The sequence below is a fragment of the Coffea arabica genome, chromosome 1e (assembly GCF_036785885.1).
Source record: "Coffea arabica cultivar ET-39 chromosome 1e, Coffea Arabica ET-39 HiFi, whole genome shotgun sequence".
NCBI classification, from domain to species: Eukaryota; Viridiplantae; Streptophyta; class Magnoliopsida; order Gentianales; family Rubiaceae; genus Coffea; species Coffea arabica.
The window spans coordinates 13567986-13575158 of NC_092311.1; the positions used below are offsets into that span (position 1 = coordinate 13567986).

The 7173-nt window shown below is 35.1% G+C and overlaps 1 long non-coding RNA gene across 1 annotated transcript; it reads left to right on the forward strand.

The window, feature by feature from the left end:
• Positions 1-3567: 3567 nt before the first annotated feature.
• Positions 3568-6704, forward strand: LOC140008697 (uncharacterized). The gene is made up of 3 exons (XR_011816130.1): positions 3568-3986; positions 5835-5894; positions 6527-6704. It is a non-coding gene; the product is annotated as an uncharacterized lncRNA (long non-coding RNA).
• Positions 6705-7173: the final 469 nt, after the last annotated feature.

A 7173-nucleotide genomic window follows, 5' to 3' on the forward strand; every position in this document is an offset into this window, starting at 1 on the left:
AACTTGGTATTTTTAAGAGGCCAACTTGATAGGCGTATGGCTCATAGTTGAGTCTAAATGTGAACTTGGTTCACCTAAGTTTTTGATGGTTGGACCGTAATATTGTATCTTGGTTGTTCTTAGGGTTTACTGGTGAGCATGAGTATAACCCGGGGACAAACTTTTAAAGTTGCTCCACTTGAACTGGTGAGTATTTCAACAGCATGTTGCATGCTACTTGTGATTCAAAAATGACTTGTTGCTTGAACTGACTTATTACCATTTAGGCAAGTGTGTACTTTATCACACTCGTCCTCCTCTTCTTGAATGATCTTGTACTTGTTTGAACTTGATTGACATGTATTTGTGTTTGTCCTTATGCTTGACTTGTAAGTGCTGAGCAGCAGCATGTACCACACTCAATTCGAGTGAGAGGTGCCTCTCATTCCCGTCTTAGTACTTTTGTCTTGATTAAGTCGATTGGAAAGTTATCTCATCGACCCTAGAGCTGAGCGGCAGCATATACTACACTCAATTCGAGTGGTAGGTGCCTCTTATTCCCGTCTCAGTACCTCTGTCTTGATTAAGTCAATTGGAAAGTTATCTCATCGATCACACTTGTTCTTGCTTGGGTATACTCGAGTATTATCACCTCTGTTACCATCTCTGTTATCTTGGTATTCGGGCCGGGTAGGGGGTTGATCGGTGGACGGAGATTGGAGATAAGTGGTGTTCTACTGGACTTGTTACTATATTTCAAACGTTGACGGAGTGTCAACGGACTTGGAAATGCTACTCCAGGACCAGCTGCATGTGGAATACTGTACGGGACTAATTGCTACGCTTGAAATCTGGCAGGAGCCACCATATGAGTTGTATCAACGTTTGAATTATGGGTGCTTTGCCTAGAACCTGGCGGAAGCCTCCATATCAGTATCGTATCCTTTTCTTGCTGGTGTTAAAGTGCTTATCTAAATGGGTGAACTGTCCATGACATTATGTGTAACTGTTTACTGTCTTCGCTTTGAGATTTTGATATATGTGAAAGATCTTTTGCCAATTTGACTACATGTTTTCTTGGAACCTCACTGTGCTTTTAGCTCATTCCATGAAATTTGTTTTCCTTACAGGGGTAAGAACGTGAGAGTGGGAATTGGACAAGATATAGATTTCGTCTAAGTTTTGTTAGTTGCTCGCATAGGAACACTTAGCTCTCTAGCGGGTTTGTTTGGTTTTACTTTGTAAATTTAACTCCTCGGCTGTATTTAGAAATTGTATGGACAGTTGATATCTATGATTGTAAATATCTAAGGTTGTAAATGTTATTGCTTTCATTATTGTGGTTAATATTTGGTAAATTTCGTAATATGTGAATGAGTTCTGGTGAGAGTTAGGCAGGCGGTCCGCCAAACCCTTGGGCACGCCCTAGGGGGAGGTGGGGCTATCACATAATTAGCTCTAATCAGCTGCAGGACCATGGTCTCTCTAATTCGCACAATATCTCATACCAAGAGCCAGTCCAACATGTCCTTAGGCAAGTGTGTATATATGATTATGAGGGTAGACATCACAGACAAATCACATACACACATGATGCTGATGACATCGCACAAATCAGTAGGACACTTAGGCCAACACCCAACCTAGTCATACATAGGTTGATGCACAGTAATACCATCGCCCAACCCAGTTTTTGGGTATAGTATGCACAGCTCTTTTTCCATGCCTACTCCCATTTTAGGTTTCGGGTAAACTACTACTGCCTTTGCTTTTTCTTTGTGTGTTGCTAAGGCCAATTTCCATTCAAGTTCTCAATTAAGTGATAACTTAAACACTATAATAGATTTCCAATTCTTGGGGATCTATCACCTATGCTAGAGTACTTGGATTACTCATTCCCAATCATGTTCCATCCATTCCTACCCTAATTTAGTCTGTTCTCACTCAAGGCCATTATTAGAGAGGAGACTTCTATGCTTATTATGGAGCAAATGATGACGATAGCAGTGAGACTACAACATCAACTAATGAAGATGATGCACCATCGATCTAGGTTTTTGTAGTACCTAGGAAATCTAAGTTGCAATGGCTTCAGCAACAACATAGGACAAAAGTGACCCAAGAGATTTTGCTGCTTATCAACGCCGCATAATAAGGCCAAGAGACACGAACATCCTCAAATTTGACATTTTTATCATTTTTTGCTAATTTATTGAATGAAGTAATTTATAGTAAAATCTTTATAAATGAATACTCTATAAATTAATAACCTCTATTAAATAATAATTTGTTTAGCCCCGACTTTGCTGATGAGACAATAATTTTTTTTTGAAAACTTTATATAATCCTTTGTTCTCATTCATATCATAAATTAATAATTCACTAAAATGCATATCATATTTTCCTACGTGGGATGTTTTCTACTATACTCAACAATGCTTTACGCATTTGATTAGTCATGGTTTATTTAGGAACACCTTTTAGATGGGAAATTATAGTTTAACAATGAGATATGTAAGAAGACTTTATATTTGTTTATCATAAGAAGATTTACATGTCATTTATATACATAATCTCGCTAATTTGATTTATTGTATATATTTAATAAAATAGAAGTGGTCATCATCATTTAGTATTCATAAGTTTTTTTCACCTCTTGAAATAAAAAATGGATATCAGCTACCCAAATAAATTAAAGACATAAACTATACTTGGAAATCATGTAGATATTGATTGAGTTATATTCCTCCGAAGTTTAGTCTCCTTTTATTAATAGAATAATTCATATTTTTATAAAACAAAATAAAATTTTAGTTAATTAAATGAGTATTTTTTGATTTGTAATTGCACTTGATAAATTAGTAAAGTAACTAATTAATTACTACCTCTTTAAATTAATAGAATTTGTATGGTCCTAAGATTATTAACTTATAGATGTGAGAACTCGAAAGTTTATATGTACACTTTGAACTTATTTCATTTAATCTGTTGTTAGAAATAGTATGTGTAACAAATGAATGGTTAAATTAAATCCATAATTGAATTTCTATAAAATTTAAAATTGAGGTTGAATTTTAGATTTAGTAAAATAGATGAAATAATGTTAAAGACTAAATTAACCTAGAGTACAGGAATAATGAGAATTTAGGAAATATTCTAGAATGATACAGAAAAATTTTACGAATTGAATAAATATATGATGTGCATATCGTAAATTGTGATTAATTGCGAATGTTACTAGACACGTATTATAGACTAGAAATTTAACAAGTACATGTCTAATGAGGTTTTCTTAAAGTTAAATGTGTCAAAACCAATGTAAGAAAATTTTCCCGAAAATACGAATGAAGTAGGAGTTCATACATGAAATCATAAAATTTAGGCCTTAGAGAGTAATTAAACTACAACTAAAAGACCAAACTAACCTTAAAGGTCTAGACTAATTACCATGCGGCCATCACACAAATTATCAGAATTTAGAAACCAACCAAGAGAAAGGAATACATTTCATTGAACCGAATGCTAACTGCTAAATTCCAAGCGGTGGGAGGTTAGGATTTATCTGAGATTGGAGCGGTGAGTTGAGACAGCTGCCAGGAAGGGAATGCATCACCAAATTGCTGAATAAGCCGTGACAGATAGAGAGCAGCTTAAAAGAAACAAAAACTGGGTGGTGGCCAAAAGGAAACAATCTGATCTCCTTAATCAATAAGGCCGAGAGAAAACCAGAAGAATATAACTACTTATTACTTTGCTTATTATCACCGTGAGATAAACCAGAGAGAGAGCCGAGGGAGTTGAGAAGAAAAGTTGTCTTCCTTTCTTGTTTTTCTTCCTAAAGCAGACTCGAGTGAGTGAGACGAAGTGTGAGGAAAAAGAAAGTGCAAGCTCCACTATCAGCTAACTAAGAAACTATACCAACGAAGGCAAAAGGGAACAGGGAGGTCGAGTGAGGAGTTGGAATAGCAATCGAAGCAGTCTGCAACATTTAAACCTAGGAGGAAGAGGTAAATGCTATAACCACTTTCTGTTTAGTTGGTTTAATCCATTAAACATGAGCTATATATGTTGAGTTAGCTAAGAAATTAGTTCTGGTGCGAGAAACGTATGCAGAAATTATGAAATTGCAGCAACTAGAAGTTGTAACTGTTTTAATATCTTAGGATGATAACGTTGAGAATCTACCATAACCTTCTGCTTATTTGGCACAAATGAGTATATATACAAGCTGCATGTTAGTTTTAGCAAGGCATAATGAGTTTTAATAGAGGAGAAATCTGATAAAGGAGAAAAAGATGAGAACTGGACAGAAATGGAGGGAACCGAGAGTTGTTGAGTTGCAGCCCATAAACAAAGAAAATTTTCTGTAAAAACCTCTTAGTTATTCAGTACACTTGAATATTAAGGTTGCATGTTGGATTGTAGCTAAGAAAAGCTAAGTTTGGTTGAAGGAAATAGTTGGAAGTTTCTGCTATGCTGGCCGAAGGAGGAAAGATAGAAATGTCCAAGTTTCTTTATATATTTTGGTTCTAAACTCCTACGTTGAAGCTTAGTTCATTGCATAATATTTTAGTTTTGGCATGCATGTTAGATTTGGGTATGAAATGAAGTAGTTAATGGAGGAATTTCTTGCTAAAAGATTGATTGCTGTCCGAAGCTTTCTATCAAGGCCGAGAGAGAGAGAGAGTTAAACCTTTGATCAGTTTTTCCTTCAAACTCCTCTCTGTAAACTTTCACATCTGATATCTAAAGTTACTCGGTAGTTTAATACTTGTATTTAGCATGATGAGCTGGAGTTAAAACTGAAGGAGTTATGGTAAAAATGTTGCATATTAAACTGCGGCACTGCTGGAAGCTTTAGTTGTCCAAAGTCTTAGCTGATGTCAGATTGTTATGCGTGGCTGTTGGGTTGAGTAATCTGTTGAAACTAGATGCTCTTCATCTTGGTTTATGCTGGACTGAATGTACTTTAAATATTTAGAGCTTTAAGCAAGTGAAAGAATAGCGTTTTGCCGAAAGCTTGAAGTAACGTTACTAGTTTTGGTTGCTGTCCAAGAAATGAAACAGATTGTGCTTCTGACCGACCCATTTTGGCCTTGAAAACGTGACAACTAGGTATCGATATCTTCATAAGAAATGTAGGTCTATATCTTAGCTTCGAAACGCTATAAAATTTGCCTCAATCCGATAAGTGTACCTCTAGTTATGATCGAAATACCAGAGGATGGCAAAGCTGCCTTTCTCGTTGCCTTTCATTTTGTTTCCGAATGCACTTGCTAAGATGCTAGCCGTGAGGAACTAGTTTTAACCAGCATTTCTTCTAATTTCCAACCTGTAAGCTTTCATAAATGATAGCTACGATTGTTCTGAGAATTAACGACTATACCTAGTTCCATAAGTAGAGTTAAACTAAGACGATTGAGTGAAAACTCACGATAGTTATATACGTAAAGTGGCCTCTAATTATTTAATATTGTCTTCACAAATATTTTAAAGGCTATAGAATTTGAGAGGCTAGTGTAGTGAAATAAAATTTAAAGTGCACACAACTTAGACCTTGGCTTGTTAAAAGGAGAACCAATGGAGTATCTATAAGTCATAATTAATATTGGATTAAGAAAGTATATTGGTTTGAACGGTTATACAAGTTTATAAACTTGAAGATAGGTTTGTTTCATGAATTAAAAATAATAAAGTCAATAAGTTTCGAAAATAAAAGAATGAATAAATATGAAGAATGTTAAATTTGTATTTCAAGGTCAAACTTGATTTTAATAGTTTAAATAATAATGTAAGAATGATAAATGATCATCTACAGATTATATAGTTACATTGAAATTATTAACTTGTCCCAGGAAATAGCTGTGGGCCAGGAAACAAACCCGACGCTCGAGAGTAAATTATTTGGATAATTGGTGAGTGTTCCTTGTTTGTTATATTTCCCTTGACTACATGGCTTATTGTGAATATTTGATAATGTGTTAAGTGCTCTCAATGATTGCCAAAAGAGTTTTCTAGGCGAGTGTGTACTTTATCGCACTCGACCTAAATGATTGTGACATTTTCAATGATTGAACGATTGAAACGTTACTTGTGCATGAATGTAAGCCTTTTGGCTGAATTGAGCCCTGCCCTTCGTTACCGATCGACTCGAGCCAGAAGCGGACTCGGTCGGGCGATATGGTGACCCTGGGTGAATGTTTGGTATACTCGAGTATTACCTTGAAGTCTGGTGGAGCCTGGCCAACGTCCAGGAGGGGGTAAATGAAATGAATGAACGAATATCAATGCGAATGAGGGGTTTTACTTACAAAAATGCATTTTCAAATGATTGGAGAAATAAGGGAATGAAAGGAGAATGAATGAATGAACGAATGGCTCCTCGTGAGCACGTATCCTTTTAATGAATGTATTATTGCTTTATATTGTAAATGTTACTTGAATTATTGGTTATCTATGGTTAATGTATTGAGTTCATTGTTTAATTATGTGATTGGAACCTCACTGAGCTTTTAGCTCATCCCTTTAGTTTTGTTTTCCTTAACAGGGGAAGACAAGCAAGGACGAGAGCTCTGTATAAACTAGTTTAGTCTAGATCTTTGAATTTTGTAATGGTTTTCGCCCTAGCGTTGGCACGGGCTGGATGTATAAAGAATTGAAAATCTTTGTACTCTTGAATTCGTACTCCCTTTCGAGATAGAAATGCATATAAGTTTCACGTTAAATTTTGGATTTCGGACTTGCTTTATTTCGATTTTTTTTGTGGTTTTATTTCGGATTTGTTTGAAGTATGACTGAGTCCCGGCGAAAGTTGGGCAGGCGGTCCGCCGAACCCTTTGGTTCGCTTTAGGGGGAAGTGGGGTTGTCACAATAGAGGTTTCATGTATTGTTTGATTACTTATTAATTAGTTTATCAATTCAATTATATTAATGAATTACTTTGCTATCCTTTTTCTAATTCATTTAATGAATTAGTTTACATTTTTTACTACTATTTTTTGATTGAATATAATTTCAATAACATTTAAACAATAATTGTATTTCTTATACACAACTCCAATTTAAATTAGATACTAGTTTTAATTACATAACTTCTATTTAAATTCGATAACACTTTTACTTTAAAATCTGCGTGTAAACATATTAATTTAAAAAAAATGAGCAATTGCAATGATCGAAAAAAAAGCATAGATT